The sequence below is a fragment of the Pan paniscus genome, chromosome 12, assembly GCF_029289425.2.
Source record: "Pan paniscus chromosome 12, NHGRI_mPanPan1-v2.0_pri, whole genome shotgun sequence".
Taxonomy (NCBI): domain Eukaryota; kingdom Metazoa; phylum Chordata; class Mammalia; order Primates; family Hominidae; genus Pan; species Pan paniscus.
Window position 1 is genome coordinate 85223231 of NC_073261.2, and position 24732 is coordinate 85247962.

Genomic DNA, 24732 nt, shown 5'->3' on the forward strand with positions numbered 1-24732 from the left:
GGAGCACTATATGTCACCATTGCCATATTCCTAGGACACTGGATCAGTCAAGGCCTAGTATTGAAAATAGCATCAGAGCTGTTGTCAAGATCTTTACAGATAATAATATATCTAATCACCACAACCATTTTTATAAATTAGTCTATGAAGCTGAAGATATCCTGAGTTTCAGTAACCTACCTACCCGTCATAAGACTAGTAAGTTTCAGCATCATGCCCTGAACCCAGAGAGTTTGGCTCCAGACTTTATTTACATGCCTCATCTGATATCTCAGAAGGTAAAATGCTTAGGTGTTAATAGACATGTTCCTAGTTTCATAATGGGTGAAATGGTCCTATAAATAGCATTACCATAAATAATATACTCACTAAGGCTAATATTTGAAAACGTCTTTGAAAACTGAGATGGTTCTTAAATGGGAAAGTTCTTACTCATCAGTGGCACGTGCACATACTTAGTGTGTTTACTCTTTGGGGGATACTCTTTAAAGATGTGTGTGTGTTGGGGGGGATTTGCAATTAAATAAGTATGAGAATAAACAGGGAAGCAGATGTTACAGCTGGATGCTCCTTTGGGGTCATACCGGCAATGTTATTAATGCTCTGATGGTTATGAAGATAGATGTTCTTATGTGCTCGCAAGAGGCAAGAAAGCAGGCAGACAAGGGGAAGAACATAAATCTAACCAATAAAAATATTAGCCTATGCCAGTTTGAATCAAGAAATAATAATCTCTGTAAAGAACAGGGCATGGGTGTTTGTTTTTATTGTGCTGCATTTAGGGTTATTATGAGGCAGTGTAACTTATGTTTCTGTTGCCAACAACATTTGTAAAATTGGCAGTTTTACAGGGAAGATTGTGAACAGCTATAAAAATATTATTTCCCTATAGATAAAAGTTAATTCCTACTTCTATCATACCATGAAGCATGGTCTAGGGATCAACCAAAAGAGTCAGGAGCAGCGGAATCTGGAATCTCATCTCAACTGTTGAGTCCTTAAGTATATGCAAGTCTCATGCTGTGTTTTCTTTGATTCCAAGTCTCTCTTGGCAATGAGCTAAGAACCTAGAGATAACTTATTCTTTCAGTTCTTTATAGGACCATTTATTTTATTACTGCAGTCATAAAGGCTTAAATACTAAAATCCTACCAGTTCCAGTGAACAGAATAAAAAATAATATTTTGCAATGGGCATTTTGGAGGTGATTGGAAACACAGAGCACTACAGTTCAGTTTCTGGCAAAGAAAAAAACACACACACAACAACAACAACAAAAATTGTCCTAGAGGTCAGCATAATATGTATGCTATGTATCTGTCTCATTGACATGGTCATCAATAAGTTCTTGACATGCAAGTTCACCTTTCTAGATGGAAAAGTTAAGGTATGCTGCTATCTGGATACTCTAGCTTATTTGAGAGGATGACAGAAAATAATCCATAAGGTAGCCATAAATAGGAGAATAAAGGGTTTGGGGAGTGTTAAAATTTATGTGAGTGTTAGATAAGCATACGTTACTATTTTCATCTAGAAAATGGGGACGTGAAAAATGCAAAAAGCAAACTCAGGACTAGAGTTTGTCAAATACGATAAGATAGTATACAGGAGAAAGAGAAAAGGAAAGGAAACTATGTACCACTGCATTATTTTATTTGTTCATTAATTCATTTAAAAAATGTATATTAAGCCCCTACCGTGCCTTAGATGTATCTTAGATGCTTGAAATAAATATATCAATGAGATAAAACACATAAAAGTTACAGTTTTTATGGACCTTGAATTTTAGCAAGAGGATACAGAAAATAATAATAATAATGCATTAATAATATAGAACATTAGGAGATGACAACTGGTATGGAAAAATAGATCAAGGCAAGAAGTTATGGAAAAGCTATGAAATTGCATTCCTGGATGCTGATTTCAAATTAAATGAAGGTATACAATTTAATATTTTTTAACAGAATGATGAGGATGGTTTACAGGCAAAATAGTTCACGAAAATTGTTGGTATCTTAGGAAGAGGGATGCATTAATAGAGGCTCTCTACAAGGAATGGACTGCATAAACATTGCTTATTATTTAATAAACATTGCTTATTGTTTAATAAACATTATGTTTACTGAAATGGTATGCTGTTTTCGTGGATGGAGATGTAATATAGGGTCCATTAAAACTCACCAATCCTCTATAATAGTACCTGCTTTCCCTCAGTTTCATAGTAGTAAATCACAACATAAAAATACCTCATTTACGATTATGAAGTCCAGGGAAAAAACTAAAGGAGCAGAAGAGTTTCCTCTATTTTGTTTTTCAGTTTAAGATCATGCTTTAAGAGGAGAAAGAAATTCGAAAAGCCAATAATTGAAGCAGTGTTTCATTATTTGTGGTCTTGGTTTATGGTTTTAAGACTCATGAGCAAGGAATATAGCACAGCTTGCAAAATCAAGGAAAAATGTTTTGGGCAGGTCACTGGCAGTGTTTACCTGAAATTCGAGGAGGAAAGAGAAGGAAATAGCTAATATGAAGAACGCTAGGTAGGACATAAGAAAATCTGTTGTTAAAGGGTTTCATGTCACTTTTGGAGAAATTAACAAGGAAACAGACAGGAAATAGTGATGTACATATGTCTATATATACTTTCTAAAATATATTAAAATGCATCTTAACAATATCACAAGTATGAAAAATTGGTAAATAGGATGTGTGGAATATCAAAATAAAAGCAATCAAATAAAAACAATGACGTGGCAGAAAAATACCTACATAAAAGAAGAAACCAACCTATAGTGCAAGCACATTAGAAAGTTTTAGCTGAAATTCAAAGGAGAAAGAAATTACAATGCCTGTAGGAAAGAACTATGTATTTTCAGATATTTTGTAGTATAGTATATATACAGATAAAAAGCCAGGTTAATAAGTTTTCATGAGGTTGTGCTATAAAGAAGCCATTCTTGGTCAACTGTAAATTAGCTTGCACTCTTAGCTAATAAGACAGATTGAAGGGTAGATTTTCTAATATCAACCTTGCTGCATGTTCTAGCCAATGTTCTTTGGGTATCAAGAGTAAGAGACCCACTCAAACCAGTGCAATAAAAGTGGGGTTTTATTTTAAGGATACAAAGGCTCACAGGGCAGGAATTGCAAACCAGTTAGGTATCACAAGAACTAAAAAAGTGGGATACCTGACTCAGTCACCAATTTCTGTGTGTATCTTCCATTCCCTTCTCTTTGCAAATTTACTGTATTCAGTTTCCAAATAGTAATTTCCAATCATCAAATCAGTCTGACTTTTCACTATACTTCAGATAACTCCTCTATTTCTTTGTCTCTGTCTCTGTGTGTATACATACGTATATATCCTTCACTGCCTTACTATGCTGTGTTTAGATTAAATTCCTCAATACTGTGTTCATGAATTATCTCTCTGGCTATACTTAGCATAGAGTTTATCTTACCTTTTGAATTATTTATATTTTATATTTTTATATTTTTATTTCTCTGATTGCTAAGTGGTTAATTTAAATTTGTGTGATGTTTCATTCATCCCTATTTTTGTTCCCAAATTTTCTCATTTATGAATATTTTTTGCTATGTCTGTCTTTGAGTATTCTAAATTATCTATTTTAAGCAAATAACATCTGACTAAAATTTTTCTATAATATTAATTTATCTGCAATAAGTTCCTATTCTAATGGCTGTTGTTGAATTCCTCATTTAGCTTTAGATTTCTTCAGGTATTTTTTAATATTGGTTTGTCTGCCCAACTTGAGGGAGAAATTTTGGTTTTGATTTATCTTCTCTCTCTCTCTCTCTTTCTCTTTCTTTCTCTGTGTATGTGTGTGTGTGTGTTTGTGTGTGTGTTTTCTTACACATCCTTGGCAGTTATTGAAAATGAGGCTGTGTGTTTAGTTGTTATAGTATTAGTTGTATAGTTGTTAAACTAAAAATTCAATGCTGTTACAATCGGGTAGAAAGAATTACCACCAGTCTTTAACCATTCCATAGTAACTTGCTGTTTGCTGGAGAACAAGGAATAGACTTCCTGGTGCCTGATCAGTTTGTAGAATGTTGTAACTTGTTATCAAGGTCATACTTCTCTACACATTATGATGCAAACCATAACAATTGCATACATGAGCACAATGGTTATAATTGCCTAGATGCAATGAGATTAGATATGCTTCCCATGTTATAGCCTGGGGATAACAGAGTAAGTTAGCATCACTAGACTAGAACCAGGATGTTAGATGCAGTTGATATTGTATGTAAAAGGCAGTACTTGAAACCATATAAGGTAATTATGCTAGTTTTGTGATGACATGGTCAAGCACATAGGTGTCTGATAAGCTCTTACTTAGTGCTCTCCTCATAGCAGGTCCTTGCCTGAACAATTTTACCTCCACAAACCCAAGAGAAAACACCCAGAAGAACAGTGTGATTTTTATTGGGATGGCCTCTATAGGAACAGGCTTTGACTAACATGATGGGTAAAATTTTGACAAATTGAAGTTGAATTTGTTTGCATTGAGTAACATTTACATAAACCTGGTTGATAATTAAATGAGTGTATATCTATAGCTCTGAGAAGCCATCTGTACAGACTCCACCAATTTGGGAATCATGAACAGAACAATGGAAGTCATGAGCATGTGTGAGCAGGAAGTATAGACTTTCAGGGAAAGAGGACCCAGAGAAAAACCTTGAATTACCTAATAATTAAAGGATCTCAGAAAAGAATAAAGTCTTGAGAAACAGGCTGAAGGAGAAACCAGGGACATAGGAAAGCTGCAAGAAGACTTGTGAGTCAAGTATAGAAACAATTTCAAGAAGATGGTATTTCTAAATGGTGATGTGTACTGTCAAATATCTATTAGATTTAATAAGGTGATAGTTAATGACCATGAAATGTTGTGGCTACAAAAGTTTAAATTAGTTAGTTAAGGTGGAAGAGATAAATAGGTGAGGAGGATTTTACCAGCTAGAAGAACGGCAATAATTCTAGGTAGAGGATGTGTTGTGGGGGATTTTATTTAAAGAATATAGTAACTACATGAAGCTTTCTGTAATATTTTTCTCTGGGAGACTATGTCTTATAAAACTATGTCGTATAAAACTTGTACTGATTTCACTTCGTAGATACTTAATAAAAATTGTAGAATGGTTGGAAAACACATTTTGAAATAGCTTCACCAAGTGGAGGGAGAAACGTGGGAAGAAACTGACTTGCATTTTGAGTACTTACGAGTGTAGCAAATGCCATAATTGGCCCATTCATATCTGCTAGGCACTCATCATTATAAGCACAAGGCTGCTTACGTTGATACCTGTGACTCTCTGCCTAAGGACGTTTTTCTGTCTATGGAAGATTGCTCAGCCTACACATAGGGCAAGCTAGAAGCGCTGCACAGTTAATGCTCCCAGAAGCAGCTCTCAACTAGTAACAGGCAAAGATAAATACTTCAGCTTTTTAAACATCAGAGGGATGTATTGTACATTGTCTCTTAGAGTTTACCAGAAGGATTAAACTCTAGTTTCCCACAGTGGTAACTTGCTTTATGATGCCCCTTAATTGACTTTCTTCTTTGCCTCTCTCATTTCTTCTGCTAGGGCTTCCTGAAATAATTTCCCAAATAAATTATTGCCCTAAAATCCTTGTATCTGACCCACTCTGGGAGCACCCCAAGCAAGACACTGAGCTAGTCTCTATATGCTTTCACATTTTATATCACTTAATCCTCATGGTTTATTTAACCCTGTGACTTTAAAACTAGATAGAGTATCCTACTTTATAAGTGATGGGTTGTAGGCTTGGAGAGATTAAGAGTATTGGCCAGGTTTGTACAGCTAGCAACTTGTGGAACAAACTCAACTCTTTTAGTCTAAATCTTAGGCTTTTGGTTTTAAACCAAATTGCTGCATCTCTGGTTTCTTGTCAGGTGAAGTCTTTATTCCTCTTCATCAGGACATTTTTTATAACTATGTGTGTACATGGAGAATAAAATAAATGTGAAGAAAGTGAAAAAGGAATTCTGTAATACAAATGTTATTTGGCTATTACCAAAAAGTTGAAAAACAACAGATGCTAGCAAGGCTGTGGTGAAAAAGGAATGCTTACACACTGTTGGTGGAAATGTAAATTAGTTCAGCCACTGTGGAAAGTAGTTTGGAGATTTCTCATAGTACTTAAAACAGAACTAAAACTCAACCCAGCAATCCCACTATGGGGGTATATATCCAAAAGAAAATAAATCATTCCGCCAAAAAGACACATGTAGTCATATGTTCATCAGAGCACTATTCACAGTAACAAAGACATGAAATGAGCCTTCATGCTCATCAGTACATGTACACGATGGAATACGATGCAGACAAAAAAAAAAAAAGAATGAAATCTGGTTTTTTTGCAGCAACATGGATGCAGTTGGAGACCATTATCCTAAGTGAAGTACCACAAAACAGAAAACTGAATAGCACATGTTATCACTTATAAGTGAGAGCTAAACATTGGGTACTCATGGACATAAAGATGGGAGCAATAGACACTGGGGACTACTAAAGAAGGGAGGAAGGGAGTGGGGCAAGGAATGAAAAAATAGCTATTTGGTACTATGCTCAGTGCCTGGGTGATAGGATCAATTGTATCTCAAACCTCAGCATCACACAACATGTGTAGCTAGGCAGCAAACCTGCACATGTACAACCTGAATGAAAAATAAAAGTTGAAATTATTTAAAAAATGAAAAAAAGTTATTTGGAAGAAATTATTTGACTCTCCTAACTATCAAAGGTACAAATGATAGAAATCCTTCTCGTTTCATTTTTGGATATAACCTGTTACACTCTAAAGCTACATTATATTTACTTGTGTATGATTAACCATAGTGCCAATGCTTTAAATGATTTCAAATTATCATAATGGTGGAATTTGGATTTAAAAAATCTTATTCCCAAAGTAACACCATTTATGATTTTTAAAACTCTTAATATTTCTTAATTGAAGATTTTAGGTAATTACTTTTATAAAATTTTGTTTTTTAGATCTCTCCCTCCAGTTGTGGAGACTTTCTGCTAATATTATGTTCCTACTTACTTTAATCAGAACTTTTCACCTATGTAAACTAAATAGATATTATTTATATTTGCAAGAAATAGAACCAAATTTGGTTTAATTAGAAGGAGATTAATATATGTTCAGCACACAAATTGTACAGCACCCATAGCTGTCATATGACACTAATTACCCCTCTACAGAGGTTCAGCGGTCCCAAGCATGAACTATACATAAGATCTTATGTGTGAACATATATAATGTCATTTCTTCCTTTCCAGTATTAAGCCTTTTATTTTGCTGGCCTTCTTGCTCTGTCTAGGACTTCCAGGACTATGATGAATATACATGACAAAAGCAAGCTTCCTGGCCTTGTTCCTAATTTTTCAGTCTTTCACCATTTAGTCTGAAATTGAATATGATTTTTCTGTGGGGTTTTTTATATTTGACTTTTATTACATTACGGTAGTTCATTCTAGTGCTAGTATGTTGAGTAAACACTCATGAAAAGCTTTTTTTTTTTCACCATGGAAGGGCATTGAATGTTGTTAAATACTTTTTCTTCACCAATGGAGATGACTGTTTATTTCCATTATTCTGTTAATGTGGTATATTACATTGATTGCTTTTTGTATGTTGAACAATCTTTTCATACTAATAATAGATCCCACTTTGGTCATGGTGTATAATTCTTTTAATATGCTGTTGAATTTGTTTTGCTAGTATTTTACTGAGAATTTTTGCATCAATATTGCTCACACTGCTATAAAGAACTACCTGAGACTGGGTAATTTATGAAAAAAAAGAGGAACTCTCAGTTCCACCAGCTATACAGGAAGAGTGGTTATGAGGCACCAGGAAACTTACAATCATGGCAGAAGGCAAAGGGGAAGCAAGCATGTCTTACCATAGTGGAGCAGGAGAAAAAGAGAGTGAGCAAAGAAGTGCCACACTTTTAAACCATCAGATCTTGTGAGGACTCATGATCATGAGAATAGCATGGAGGAAATCCATCCCCATGATCCAATCACCTCCCACCATACCCCTCCTTCAACACATGAGGATTACAGTTTGACATGAGATTTGGATGGAGACAGAGAGCCAAGCCATATCAAATATTAATTAGGGATATTGGTCTGTAGTTTTTCCATAGGTTCTTTAGATATTGTTCATTATTATTATATATTTAAAATTTCTGTTCCTCAGACATGATAATTTCAATTGTCCTATCTTCAAGTTTGTTGATTCTTCTTTCTATCTGCTCATATCTGCCTGTGTATCCGTCAAGTTATTTTTTTCATTTCAGAATCACAAGGGCAAACTGTGGAAGAAACAAAGAAGAGGTATTGTTTTAAATGAGGAACAGGGTACGAGGTTGTCATCTTGAATGTCATCTCATATATTGTTTAGCTACTTCCTATTCCAACAGCAGTCTGTAAGCCAGAGTTTCTGAATCACCTGGGAGCTTGTAAGAAATGAAGAATTCATGTCTCCTCCCAGACTTAGTGAAGCAGAATCTACATTTACACAATCCACAGGTGATCCACAAACACATGGAAGTTGAGCATTCTTGGTTTATAAAAATTATCTAATATTTTATCTTTGCCAGAGAAAGCATAACAGCAGTGTGTAAGGTGATGACTGGAGACTAATACATGATAATACATACCTTTCTATAGTAAATTCTTCTGTATGGAGTCATATGAATACTATGTGTATATTTAATTAGTCTTATACCATCATGTATGAATTAACAGTCAATTTGATTTAATATATTTGCAAAAATAGTTTTCAAAAGTACAGGCTTAAAGCAGATATTTAATTGTTAAATCTAATGTATTGGTTTTATAAAATTCTTATTGAATACATGGTTGAAAATATATCAACTTCATATGCAGAAATTTTACATCCTAAGTGCAAACCCTGGGATTATTTGCATTTTGTGTGATTTTTTCCATGCTGTTAGAAAATATTAAAATGAATGTATAATATTTTTGTGTCCACACAAGATGTTGCTTTAAAAATTGTGCTTTCCTTAACCACTACAATGAAGTTGGCTTCATCCCCAGTATGCAAGTTTGGTTCAATATACGCAAATCAATAAATGTGATTGATCACATAAACAGAACTAAAGACAGAAACTACAAGATTATATCAATAGATGCAGAAAAGTCCTGCATGTTTTCTGATCAAATTCCGATCAAATTCAACACCCCCTCATGCTACAAAATCTCCATAAACTAGGTATTGAAGGCACATACCTCAAAATAAGAGCCATATATGACAAGCCCACAACCAATATCATACTAAATGGGAAAAAGCTGCAAGCATTCCCCTTGAAAACAAGCAGAAAACAAAGACGCCCTCTCTCACCACTCCTACTCAACATGGTATTGGAAGTTCTGGCCAGGGAAATCAGACAGGAGAAAGTAATAAAGGTATTCAAATAGGAAGAGAGGAATTCAAATTATCTTTGTTTGCAGATGACATGATCCTATATCTAAAAAACTTCATCATCTCTGCCCAAAAGCTTCTTAAGCTGATAAGCAACTTCAGTAAAGTCTCAGGATACAAAATCAACGTGCAAAAATCACTAGCCTTCCTATATACCAACACCATGCAGGCAGAGACCCAAATCATGAATTAACTCCCATTCATAATTGCTACAAAAAGAATAAAATACCTAGGAATACAGCTAACAAGGGATGTGAAGGACCTCTTCAAGGAGCACTACAAAGAACTGCTCAAAGAAATCAGAGATGACACAAACAAATGCAGAAACATTCCATGTTCATGGATAGGAAGAATCAATATTGTGAAAAAGGCCATACTGCCCAAAGTAATTTATAGATTCAATGCTATTCCCATCAAACTAACATTGGCATTCTTCAAAGAATTAGAAAAAACTATTTGAAATGCATGTAGAACCAAAAAACAGCCCGGGTAGCCAAGAGAATCCTGAGCAAAAAGAACATAGCTGAAGGCATCACACTACCTGACTTCAAATTATACTATAAGGCTACAGTAAGAAAAACAGCATGGCACTGGTACAAGAACAGACACATAGACCAATAAAACCACACACCTATATCCATCTGATCTTTGGAAAACCTGATCAAAACAAGCAATGGGGAAAGGATTCCCTATTTAATAAATGGTGCTGGGGAAACTAGCTAGCCATATGCAGAAAATTGAAACTATGGTGCAGTTTCCTTACACCATATACAAAAATCAACTCAAGGTGGATTAAAGACTTAAATGTAAAACCCAAAACTATAAAAACTCTAGAAGAAAATCTAAGCAATACCGTTCAGGACATAGGCACAGGCAAATATTTCATGATGAAAATGGCAAAAACAATTGCAGTGAAAGAAAAATTTACAAATGGGATCTAATTAAATCAAAGAGCTTCTGCACAGCAAAAGAAACTATCATCAGAGTGAACAGACAATCTACACAATGGAAGAAAATTTTGCAATCTATCCATCTGATGAAAGTCTAGTATCTAGAATCCATAAGGAACTTAAAGGAATTTACAAGAAACAAACAAAAAAAAAATTAAAAAGTGGGCAAAGGATATGAGCAGGCACTTCTCAAAAGAAGACATACACGCAGCCAACAGGCATATGAAAAAAAGCTCAACATCACTAATCATTAGAGAGATGCAAATAAAAACCATAATAAGATACCATCTCATGGAATTCAGAATGGCTATTATTAAAAAGTGAAAAAACCAAAGATGCTGGTGAGGTTGTGCAGAAAATGGACCACTTTTATACTGTTGGTGTGAGTGTAAATTAGTTCAACTATTGTGGAAGAAAGTGTGGCAATTTTTCAAAAACCCAGAGGCAGAAATATCATTTGATCCAGCAATTCCATTATTGGGTGTATACAAAGGAATATAAATTATTGTATTATAAAGATACATGCACCTGTATGTTCATTACAGTGCTATTCACAACAGCAAAGACATGGAATCAACCTAAATGCCCATCAATGATGGACTGGATAAAGAAAATGTGGTGCATATACACCATGGAATACTTTGCAGCCATAAAAAGGAATGAAATCATGTCCTTTGCAAGGACTTGGATGGAGCTGAAAGCCATTATTCTCAGCAAACTAACACAGGAACAGAAAAACAAACACTGCATGTTCTCGCTTGTAAGTAGGAGCTGAATCATGAGAACATATGGTGGGAGAAAAACACACACTGGGGCCTGTGTTGGGGGTGGGGGTAGGGAGACCATCAGGGAGTATAGGTAAGAGATGCTGGGCTTAATAGCTAGGTGATGGGATGATCTTTGCAGCACACCACTGTGGCACAGATTTACCTATGTAACAAACCTGCACATTCTGCACATGTACCCCTGAACTTAAAATAAAAGTTGAAGGAAAAAAAACACAACAAATAAACAAATGAAAATGTTACCAAATAACGATACAGAAGCAGTCAACTGTAGAACATAAGTAAATGGACATTATTTTCGCTTTTTAATCTCTCAAACTGGAGGAGTTATATGGCTGTTGTGACATAGTTATGTGAAAGATTTCATTGATGCCTTCTGGTTAGATTTTTAAAAAGTAATGACATCAAAACACTTTAGATACATAGATAATATAGAGATACACTCAGATATACTATAAGAACTCCGAAAAACGTAATTCTTCTACTGTGCTTCGTGGTGCTTTTGGTGGGGCCCTGTGTTTACTTCATGAAAGGATCTTAAAGGCTGGGCTAGCTCCCCACATCTGTAGAGCTCTGGGGACCTAAGCCTTACTTCAGCATTACTATGCTTATTTAAAAATATGATTTATGCACGAAACATCTTTGCAACAATTTATTAGAAAAATAGCATTTTATAACCCAAATTGTTTTTTAAAATTGAAAGCCCTGAGCAAACATGTTAGTCTCTGGAGTGACATTCAAGACCCTGTATTAACTTAGCATCTTTTCCTGCCCGGCATTAATTCATCACGCTATCTGAATTGCACTTGCATGCACTAAAAAACAACTCATTGTTTCCTAAATTTGATGGCTTAGAGATCTAAATTGTCCACCTTTAGATTAAGGTAATAGTTCATCCCTCTGCCTCTCCCTTGGTCTAGTCCCTGTACTCCTTGAAGACATTGTGTGTTAGACATTTCTTTGACAAATGTGCACTTGCCTTCTCCCCCACAAATGTTACATATTGTTGCCCCATAAAACTTAGAACTCATTATTCACTTGTTCTGCAAATCTTTGGTGGACCTAAATGTGCTAGGTCCTGGGGTACAAGTGAATGTCAATGTGTTCACTATCCAATGAGGGAAAAGACAGAAAAATATATTAAATTAGAAATCCTGACTAGTGAGGTCCATCAATACAAATTCTAAAAGCTTTCCAGTTAATGATGATATGCATAAGACTTAAAAATCATGGGTAGACCACATTTACAGTCAATCAAGATCTCCATGTAATTGTATAAAGTGATTCTTAGAGACACATAGAAGAACTCTTGGCATAGTTTACCACTTTGTTCCTCACCCTATCCCCACCATCATTTTTTTTAAAACTGAAAGGAGTCTTAGGCAGCTTTTATACTCGAAACCCACATTTTCAGTTAAGGGAATGATAAATGGAGACATATAGAGGCATGGCCAAGACACTACTATGTAGTTCTTCTTATTCTTCTTTCTTCTTTCTTCTTCTTCCTCTTCCTCTTTTCTTCTTCTTCTTCTTTCTTCCTCTTCCTCCTCTTCCTCTTCCTCTTATTCCTCCTCCTCCTCCTCTTCCTCCTTTCTCCTTCTTCCTTTTTTTTTTTTTTTTGAGATGGAGTCATGCTTTATTGTCCAGGCTTGAGTGCAGCAGTGTGATCTTGGCTCACTGCAACCCCTGCCTCCCGGGTGCAAGTGATTCTCCTGCCTCGGCCTCCTGAGTAGCTGGTATTACAGGCACATGCCACATACAGCTATTTTTTTTTTTGTATTTTTAGTAGAGATGGGGTTCTGCCGTGTTGGCCAGGCTGGTCTTGAACTCCTGACCTCAGGTGATTCACCTGCCTTGGCCTCCCAAAGTGCTAGGATTACAGGTGTGAGCCAACATGCCCGGCCTACTATGTAGTTCTTCTAAGTCCTAGTTCAATGCTCTTGTCTTTCCATGCTGGACAGACTGAGTGCTATTATTATTATTAATGCATTGTAGGTAGGAAAAATAACTCCCTTTTATAAAAGTCTTTTGTCACACATATATACCCTCATGGAAAGCATAAATGCTTTCAATCCTATTTCTTTAGGAACTCTACATGCTTTGCCCTTAGACTTTTATTTTTCACTTACTTTCATGGGCAGTGTCTGAATCTGCACAATTATCACACTATCACTGTATTTTATTATCAAATCACTTTTAGCATGGTAAGTTTCCCTACAACACCAGCTACTAAAATATATTTTTAGCTACTCAATCATAGTTTGAGTTCAAAATATGTTTGCCAGGTTGAAATGTTCTTTGGGATTGCTGTTAGAATCTTTTTCTGGGTTACATGTCAAGAGCAAATCACAAGCTACCATTAGGAATATTTCTATATATCTTTTTATTGTGCCCAGTGATTGCAACACCACCAAAATCTGTGGTGTGTTTTCTGATTTACATAGTACATTTTTGTACAGTTTCTCATTCAAAAGTCTCAACTACTTTTATAAAGGGCAAATATAACCAGAGAAAAAAAATGACTTCCCTGAAGGCACACTGCTAGTCAGTTCTCAAGCAGGGGATTCGATTCTAGGTTTTCTTTTCGGCAAATTTAAGAATGACACTTTATATTACAGGACTGTTGAGGAAATCAGAGTGTATTTTCATAGCGAATGTACTATCAATTGGTGTTCTGTAGAGAGACCTGCTGCCTTTTTCTCAAATGAAAATGCAAGTGGGTGGTAAAACTTTGTTTCATAAATGTGGAGTTCTTCTTAAATTACCAGAATTACAGAAAATGTACTCAATGAGCAGGCAAACTAATCATGACACACGTGATGGATTTGTTATTATTATCTCAGGATTAGTGCTGGCATCGTATTTGTAAGAAATTCAAATACATTAGTTTTGTGGTCATGTTAAATTATTACTGGATATATATAGATACTGAATCATATTTCATTGGTTTCCACATTTCCATACAGATAAAAGCATAATTGCATTAATCCTGTGTTTTTGTTTTTGTTTTTTGTTTGTTTGTTTTGTTTTGTTTGTTTGTTTGAGACAGAGTCTCATTCTGTTGCCCAGGCTGGAGTGCAGTGGCACTCACTGCAACCTCTGCCTCCCACATTCAAACAATTCTCATGCCTCAGCCACCCGAGTAGCTGGGATTACAGGCATGCGTCACCATGTCCGGCCACTTTTTTGTATTTTTAGAAGAGATGGGATCTCACCGTGTTTCCCAGGCTGGGCTTGAACTCCTGAGCTCAAGTAGTCCGCCTGCCTTGGCCTCCCAAAGTTCTGGGGTTACAGACGTGAGCCACCACACCTGGCTAACTGCATTAATTCTCTACGGTTTTGTTTTGCAGATGATATACCAATTCACTTAGAAACATCCATGCATTTCCAATATCTAGTTACACTATAAAAAAAGATTTCATTGCAGCTGAAGATTTATTTGAATCCAAGCTAAAATAATACAGAAAGGAGTAGAAAGTGATAGGCCTGGCATGGAGGAAATTATTGTCTTGTGGTAGTATATTTATTTATTTATATTACTATATGCACATTTGTGAGTGTGTGTATGTGTGTATGTATTGGAGATCAGGTGATTTTGTATTTAGACTGGCACACAGATGTATTCATCCATACAGTAAGCCACGTGTAAATATATATGTTGATCAAAAAGAAAATGGAAGGGAAGCTGAGAAACAGGGTGACTAGCCTCTGATCATTTTCCTTAGGAAAAAAAGTTGTATGTTCAAATTCAGATGCTGCTGATTTCTAGCTGAATGTCTATAAGAAAGGAATTTAATCCTTTGGATCTCTGTTTCTGCAAATGGAAAAATCAGAATGGTATATGAGATCAGAAATGTTTAGTCTGTCTGTCTATCTATCTATCTATCTATCTATCATCATCATCATCATCATCTATCTAACTAATCTGTCAACTGCATACTATATACTGGCCTGTCAGTATGGAACCTTTTTCATAATGAAAGCTCACATGCAATCACTAATTGTAAAACAAGTGAAAACTGAGTTTTTCTTGTTGAAGCTAGGGGTTCACTTCACAGGCTCAGTTTCTTTCCTTTTTCCTTTCAAAGAGCTATCAGTATCCCTTACCTTCCTTTAGGCTCTTTTTTCTTCCTAAGTCATATTTTTACAATATTGTTATATTACAAAACAATTTGAAAAAAAAACTGGACCAGGTGATTTCTTGGTTTTCCTTATGCTCTTAGACTCAGTGATTAAACAAAAGGAATAAACTCTTAAAATAAACATAAATTTAAGATTAATATTTCTCTCCCTCTCCCCCTCCCTCTGAAATATGTGCATTATAGTGACTGGTTTGAACTAAATTCTAACTTTATTTGCTTATAAGTGGGTAATCAATGCAATTCTTTAAATAAATGTATTATTCTCATATATTTGTGAATTATTACACTAATACCATCCCATTACATGCCTTCATACAAATATCCTTATTGAATTAATTTTACATTTTTTGTATTTTCCTTTCTGAAATAGTTTATTCCTTTTATGTATATATAATGAACATAATTCAAATTAATTTGTAATCTTTCATATACATTTTAATATGTTTATAATTTTCTATTATATATCTATTACACTTCTGATTACAATTTTACTGAATTCATAGATTTAATTGAGGAGAGCTTACATTTTCACTAACTAGAAATATATGGCACATTTTACCACAAATTATATCTTTTTATGTTCTTCACTAAAGTTTCATGATTTCACTCATATGATACTTACATATTTCTTGTTAAATGCTTTTATTATACTTTAAAATATGTGGTTTTATTATTTTTGTAATGGAATGCTTTCATTATATTTTTATAACTCCTAGACCCTGGTACATAGAAAAGCTGCATTTTAAGATGTTGAACTTAAAACTGTAAACTTTTACTGGTTTTAAAACATTTTCTGATTATGTTATTGGCATGCAATCATACCCCTCACCAAAAAGTATTGAGGTTGTTTCTCCTTTCAAATACTTGAAGCTGCTTGGAATGTAAATGGTACTTTTGGCAAAAGGGTTGACAATTTCTTACAAAGTTAAAACTCCACCTACCATTTGACCCAGTAATGCAATTTTTATAAATACTAGAGAAAAAAAACACAGTCACGAAAATAATTGTGTCTGGATTTTCATAGCAGCTTTATGTATAACTAAATATTAGAAGCAATTCATGTTCCCATCCACAGAAGAACTGGTAAACTAATTGTGGCTTATTCTTCAATGGAATTCAGCACAGAAATATAAATGAAAGAACTACAACATGAATTGATCTCATAGGCAAGCTGAGTAAAACAAGCCTTTTGTTCTAAGGATAGTTTTGTAGGCTGATTGCTAAAATCATTTATTTTTCATCTTGTTTTATTGAATATTTTTAAGAGTATAATTTCACTTCTCACTTCTGTGGCTGCATCTGCATTCTAGAAATTTTGACATGTATTTCTTATGTTTATATTCAAGTCTACATGTTTTGTTAATTCCAGTTATCCTTTTTTAACGTTTAGTTTAAAAAATGATGAAAAGTGGGACACACATAGGAGCCAGATGACCATACGAATTCTGAAATTCCGCTGTGAAGATGCTGCCAGGTCCTCCTGCCCCAGGGATAAGCCTTAACTAGCTCTAGTTTTGCTACCTGAGGATGGTACCCAAGTCCATTGCTCTCTCTAGCTCTTGACCCCACTTTTGGGATGTACTTCCTTTTCCATTATCCCCCTTGGCCACATCTGTAGAGTTAAAATGGAAAAGTATGACCTTTTTGGCAGCCAAAAAAAAACTTTCCAATCTGTTCTCTTCCTTTACAACATTGAAAACCAGATATATTTTTGAATCTCAAACATTTTGGTTTTTTAGACCTGGTTGGCAGTGCTTTTGCTAGTACATCTCTTTTTCAAATATTGATCAATTTCTTTGGCAAAAGCCACCTCCATAAATCTTTTTTAGATAAAACTCTCTATATACTTAATTTCAGGTGATTTGGGTGCAAGTTTCTGAGTAACAGGTATTTAATCTTTCTGAGCGCATTTACGTCTAGGAGAAAGGTCTACTAGACACTAACTAAATATTTCCAAGAGTGTTAACAGATGGAGTTGCAGCCACGCTCTTGATTTGGTCTTTACCTTGAGCCCATTTCTTACTGTTTGTATCCTGGGTTTCGTCTTTTCCCTGTAGCTATGTTTAAATGACATGCCTTTGATTTTCTGAAAAACGCTTTCATATTCTGGCACTAAAATTTATAAGCTCTTTATTTTCCTTCTAAATTATCTTGTCAGTCAATATTATTCTGAGCTTCATCACTTTTTTGGATCACTTTAACAAATGCAACAAGCTGCAGCCTCTCAAACCTCACACTTTCAACATACTTTCAAAGCCTCATCATCTGACTTTATGAAAGTATTGGGTACATTTCCTGTTTTCAGATTGTTTTAGGTAGCACTTTTACCAAATATTTCACCACCATGTAACATGAGTCACTATTTTTCAACCTTCTATGTTTCTTCACCTCTCTACGGTCTCAAGTCAATAACATATGTTTTAGATTTTTGTTATAGCAGCACTATACTTCTTGGTAGCAATTTTTATGCAGTTAGCTATTGATATAATAATGTTTCATGATATATAATCATAAAAGTTTGTGGCATTCAACCATTGGTGGGTTAGCTTTGATTCAGGTGATCTCGGCTGTGCTCTGTTTGGTTTAGGTCCAGTCCTATCTATTAGTCTCAGACTTCTTACCCAGTGACTGCCCAAGGCATGTTCCTTTCATGGTGAAAGGCAGGAGTCAAAATACCTGGCTAAATTGTGCAAGCATGTTTCAAGCCTCTGTTCATGTTACCTCTACTAACATTCTATTGACCAGAGCAAGCCACATGACTAAGCTCTAAGTAAATGTGATAGGAAGTATAGTCATCCTATGTAATGGTGGGCAAAAAGAATGAAAATTTTCTGAATGCTAATCCTAATCTACTCAGCTAGTATTTATTTTTATTTTATAGCAAAATATAGAAGTAATCTCCCTTAGTTAACAAAATGTCTATTGGGGAAATTTAAAAAAAATCTAAAGATAATTTAAATGTTTTTGTTTTCTTGTTTTGTTTGCTTTTTATGAATCAAGATTATAGGGGTTTGATGGACTTGGGGGCTGGCCAAGGTGAAAATATGACAATGACAGGCTGTAGCACACCAAGCTCTATTGGGCAATGCCTGGCAGGTTGACAAGTAGGGGGAGTTGCTTTCAGAAGGCATGTTTCCAGAGGCTGAGGTGTAGGGGTCTGCTACTCAGAAATGGAGGTGGCTCAGAGAGGTAAGATAACTCCTACAGGAGAGAGGAATCTGAGGACGGGCTTAAATGTCCTCGTGATATTTAAGGAAGCAGGAAGTCTATGGGTCAGAGGACTCTGAAAGGTAGCAGTGATCTGGGGCCTTTCCACTGAAAAGACCTATTTTATCAACAGGTAACAATTGTTGGGTAAGGTTCCTGGGCTATGCAAAGCAGTCTCTGTAAGGCAAAACATTTGCTTATTTATTTTTAAAACGCTAAATGTGCAAAAATATGAATCTCATGCCAGTAGGCTTTTAAGCTAACAGCTCTCAGCCTGCAATGAAGGAATAAACGACATAGGGGGCCAATACACAGAGACAATTTTTGACTCATTTATGTAACAATGATATAAGAGAAAAAAATAGGTGATTATACATGGAAGGTTGGCTGCAACTTGAGCTCTGATACTGTTTTTAGGGATTTTAGTTAAATAAGTCACGTAATTCCTGTGAACCTGATTTTCCTCTTCTAAAATAGAGCAGATTAGACCAAGAGTCCACAAACTGTAGCTCACAGGCCAAATCTGGTCTACCACTTGTTTTTGTAAACACACTTTTATTAGAACACAGCCACATTTATTCATTGATATATTGTTTATGGCTGTTTTTCCTCTACAATGGCAGAGTTGAGGAGTTGTGACAGAGACCATATGGCCTACAAGGCCATTATTTTTATTATCTAGCCCTTAACAAAAAAGGTTAGCTGACCGCTGGACTAGATGTACTACAGGCTTTCTTCAGCTTCAACCTTTTTTGATTTAAATATTTTTTAAAGCCCAGCTCTTATCATCTTGCTCAGAGTTCCTGATTCCATTTTTTATTTACCTTTTGAAAAATCAATATTCCAGCTTTGCCGTCTATTTGTAAATTTCATATCAAACACCATAGACCTTGTTTCTCCTACTGCTAAAATGATGCCACTCTTACTGCATAAATCAGTAGCTATTTCATTTTCATGTCAAACCTAAAATGAAAATGGAAACAGAAGGCAAAAATAGTGCAGGAAAATGAAAATGACAAATATGATATTTAATTGAAGTAACATGAATATTTTATGTTAAAAAATGTAATTACGTAATAGATTGCAGCCCGTGGCACGCAGCTTACCTCTGTCTTGGTGTGAGTGCCCATGATCATTTTATCTCAACAGGTATTCAGGTCTACAGATTCACATCTTAACTGACAATGGACAAAAATTAGTCAGAAGAAACTCAATTCATTTCAGTCACTTAAGTTTTCATTTGGCAAACATTATCCTTAAGCATTAATTCAATATTTAAACTAGCAATCGTTCATTATTACCGGGAGCTTTAGAACTGTCAGAAGTCAAACTAAAATCTCTCAGAAATCATTATTCCTTCCTTCTCCAATGAAATTGTTTTGCCATATGATGAATAAAATTTTATACAGATCTTCATTATATTACCATATCAAGAATAGCAAAACACATTATATAACTGTGTATCATATATATTTTAAAAATAATTTAAAGCATAATGAGAATTCTCACCTAAAAAAGGGATATATGTTCTTCTTAGAATGTTTTTATCATACATATTCAAAATGATTCCTTCATGAAAGTCCTTTTGAATGTGATTGAAATCAGAATTCATTTAAATTCAACTCTACTATGCATATTATGATGAAGGCCCAGAGAATGTAGTAAAAAGATAATGGCCACTCAGTTTCAAATAGAAAATTGATTTTCAAACAGAAAATGCAACATGGGAATACAAAATTTAAAATATACTTTTGGCTTATGTGAGAAGTACAGTTTGATGGAGTTTTCTAATTTCAATACATATTATGTTTGCTATTTATGCAGATTCCATAATGAAATGCACCTAGATCTAGCTGATGTTTGCTGACTCATTACACTGTTTCAAGCATTACCGGTGGTGCCTTCAGAACTATTTCCCTATTTAATACTGACAACAGCCTTGAACACTAACTACTTATTTTATTTTGTTTGTTTCCATTAAGTAGTTGGGAAACTGAAGCTCAGAAATACAAAGCATACACTAAAAATAGAATAAAAAGGCAACAGAGCCAGGTTTCAAACCCTTCTCCTGGCTTAGATATCTAAATAGAATAAGAACAAAAATCTTACCAAGCTAAGTCCATGCTGATTCTGACCTGGTTTGCTGACGTCTATATTGATAATAAGACTGGTGAAATCCTGGTTTAAAAAAAATAACAATTAGGACAAAATCCTTTATATTGCTTTCTGAGAACTTTTCATGACAAATATCAACCATCAAAAAGAGAATAATAGAATGTCGGCAGTGGAAGAAAAGATAAAAGCTTACGAGCAAACATTAATTAATAGCAAAGTCAAACTCTAGTTGTAATGATGGTGGTTGAAAATCACAGATTTCTCAAATGTGCTTTTTCCTTTGTTTCCTTGCTTCTATCCATGCTATAGCACTGTTTTTTGTTTGTTTTTTATTTTGTACTCTGCTTCCTGCAGTATTTAGAAACTACGCCAGCAGAGTGCCTACTTGGACCCCCTTTGATAAGTGTTATGGAGGGGAGCAGCATGCCATGCCAATATATCCAGGGATTACCAGGGGCTGATGGGTCTTTATGGCATCTCCCAGGTCAGATGGATTGGGTTTTCTTAAGCACAGTAGATCCGCTGCCCTCATGCTGTGGCTTTTGTTGATGCTGTGGAAGTCATTCAGCCTGTCTCCAAAACAGCATGATTTTGACAAGGTTTTTAGTTTCTGCTGCTGAATAGAATATATTCAGTGCCTAGTCACTTTGCAGCAGCAATTAAAAGAACCCTTAGCCTTGCTTCCTTTATGTAAAACTGTTGACAGGTAGTAAAGAGCTGTGTGGCACACTTGGATATGTGTTGAAAATGGCTTGCGTTTTCAGACACACCTCAAATTCCCGAAATCATGAACCATAAAGCAAATGCCAATCAGGTTAATGATTTCTTCCCACAGAATTCCATTACAGAAGTGAAGTCAAGTTTTATGATATATAACTTAAAGTTTTAGTTGAATGCATTTCACTAAGAAGAGGTTAAGGCATTATGACCAAACAATATGCTTGATATTTCTGTTGCAGAAAAAAAAATAGTTTTGACAAAGTATTCTCTACTGGCACTACTTTATCTTGGCTCCCACTTCCTTTCCTGAAGTTATTTTTTTCTTAGATGGTATTATTTTCTTCCTTGATTAAAAATTCTCTGTCATCACTAATTGCTTTTTATGTGATTGCTAGGTGACAGGTTTGTGATATTATTTAGTCACAATATTGATATTAAATTAGTTTTTATTTTTTTTTTGTAGAAGTGAGATCTCACTATGTTGCCCAGGCTGGTCTTGAACTCCTAACCTCAAGTGATCCTCCCATCTCAGCATCCCAAAGTGTTGGGATTACAGGTACGAACCACTGCGCCTGGCCAATAAGTTCTTTAAGCATGCTCTCGAAAGTGTGTTTTGGGATCTCCAGTGGCTATTTAAATATTTGTGCTTGGCTTGACATCTTTTGAACACTAATGTTGCATTAGAGGAATTTGGTACATTAGACGTCCTGCCTACACAAGCTAGAAGCTCTTCTTTTCATAATGTCCTTCAAAACAGATTTTAGGAAAAGGTCCAAGGCTCTTTCAATTAGACAAATGCACATAAGAGTCTGATTCAGGTGACAGTGATGTGAGAAAAAGGATGCTGGGTAGAATTTATCTGGGAAGATACAAGTTATGATGAAGAGAGGTCTGGCTGTCAGAGCATCCTATGGCTGGAGCTGGCTTTGGGAGTCCCAGGGTTTGAGCTTGGAGGTGGCTGCTGGAAGGTCTCCACTGGAGTAGCCCACAGTCTAATCTAGGAACTGGAATCTCTAGTCTTAAAAAGTCTTGAGTCCTTGCAGAGGCTCAGTGAGCTGCCTCTATCCATATATATATATATGACATTATATATAGCTAAAGTGGATATTCTTGTAAAACCAGCACTAAGAGATAACCAAACTTTCAAACACTGACTTTCAATTCTTATTTTGATATCCCATGTAGCTGTTAATAGAAAGAAGCATAGCAGATGTTTTCCCTTATATGCCAACCATTGCTTTAATCTATTTTCTACTCTCCTTGTTTAACCATCAACCATTATCTTTCATATGGTGGATACTCAATAAATACTGAATATATAAACTCTCTTATTCAAACCTTATGATATAAAGCAAATTATCTGTGTCAAGTGCTTGAGGGCAAAGCAGCATTAAATTTATCATAAGTAGAAAATATTGCCTTAGAACTTAGTGGACTGAAAGTGCCTTGAGGGAGGAAGTAGAACAATCAGATGAGAAGAGAGAAGGTAGGTAATAGGAAAGAGGAAATAATAAGAAAAACTTGTTTATGATCCACAAATTCTCCTTTAGTTATGAACAAAAGGAAAAAATGCTTCTTCATAAGCAATTAAAAAATAAATGTTGCCATTTAAATCATTTCTGTGAAAGCAAAGATGTCATTTAAAATTTAATAACACTTGTCCAGAATATTGTTTTATTATTTTTGCAATAAAGTATGGAAAATGTAATAACAAAGGATAAAGTAATAAATCAAGTTGCCAGCATGATAAAAAAATTATTAGAGCAATATCAAATTTAACTGGACTCTCATTTAATGGGGTGATAGAAAGCTAATAAAAATAGTTTTGAGGCAACAGGCAATACGTGACTCCAACTCACACAACTTTAATAGTCAGGAAGAAGGGGTCTGGTTACACAAAATAATAATATGTGTCATTTTCCGCAACTAAAATTTCATTGTCTGAGACTTGTTTGGGATTGTGCTCTAATTTAGTAACGCTTATTTTAATTGCATTTTTGCAATGAAGTAGACTTCACTTTCTGTCAAGTGTCATCAATTCAGTTTTCAAAGCCTGTATGTCTCCACACACACCTACCTAAATTAGTTCTACTAATAATAAAATAAGAATTCTTCAGAATGAGAGAATAACTGGGTCAGAATGCTATTCTGTTGAAACTGCATCATTTTCCTACACAAGTGAAAATCAGCAAGGTATTGTGACATACAAGTGCCAATATATTGAAGGTATAGAATCAAATACTTTTAGAGGTTCAATGCACTTTAAAGGTCATCCCCAATTTTCTACTCCCTTAGGAATCTTTTCAATAATATCTCTGGCAGATGACTGTATAACTGTAGTGGTAGTATTAAGTATCCATTTGTTTACTTAACAAAATAATTATTGGTCTTTTTGCATGCTACAGACATCATGCTAGGAGGGTGTTTGCTAGATATCATATGCCACATGTTGTGGAGGCCTATCTTTAGAATGTTCTTCCCACTCTACAGTGGGGTAAAATTCAAAGTTTATGACCCATCAACAGCCATGCATTTTTTAAAATTAATCATTTAGTTAAAATTTCTATGTATATTGCGCTTCATGATCCAAATAACTAAATTTAATAGGTAGAGAAATTCTTATAGTTCCATTTAATTACACTTTTTTATCAGAATAGTAATCTTTATTAAAATATCAAGGCTTATCAATGTAAAGAACACCAGGTCAGGCATGGTGGCTCATGCCTGTAATCCCAGTACTTTGGGAAGCCAAGGCAGGTGGATCAATTGAGCCAAGGAGCTCAAGGTTCCAGTGAGCTATGATCTTGACACTGCACTCCAGACTGGGCAAAATAAGTAAATAGATAAATTTTTTATAAAAATTTAAAAACCCATTTAAGAGAGGATATATACTGAGCAAAATAAATATCTAGGGTACACTTTGTCTTCGTATTCTTAACTGTTTTTTAACAATGTGCTGTAATTCCCAATCATGTTTCACGAAGATATTTCTCTCTTCTATAGGTTAATCAAAATATAACATATTTTCTTAACTTTGAATTACAAGTCTCTCTTGAATTTAAAACTGATGCAGAGCTTATGCGTCTCCTTTGCCTTCTGCCATGATTATGATGCCTACCCAGCCATGCTGAACTGTGAGTCCATTACACCTCTTTCCTATATAAATTACCCAGTCTTGAGTATGTCTTTATTTGCAGTGTGACAACAGGCTAGTACAATATATGCAAAGTTTCTGACACATATAAAATTAAAAGTATCAAGGCATGGAACACTGTGGATAGTATATAAATGTGTTTTTAAAAGCCCTT

The 24732-nt window shown here is 35.0% G+C and overlaps 1 long non-coding RNA gene across 1 annotated transcript in view; it reads left to right on the top strand.

Annotated features, from left to right (window-relative positions):
- LOC134728655 (uncharacterized) overlaps positions 1 to 22529 on the top strand; it is a 382161-nt gene extending 359632 nt beyond the window's left edge. Inside the window, exon 3 of the long non-coding RNA XR_010109303.1 lies at positions 21888 to 22529. This is a non-coding gene — a long non-coding RNA (uncharacterized LOC134728655). The remainder of the gene's footprint in view (positions 1 to 21887) is intronic.
- Positions 22530 to 24732: the final 2203 nt, after the last annotated feature.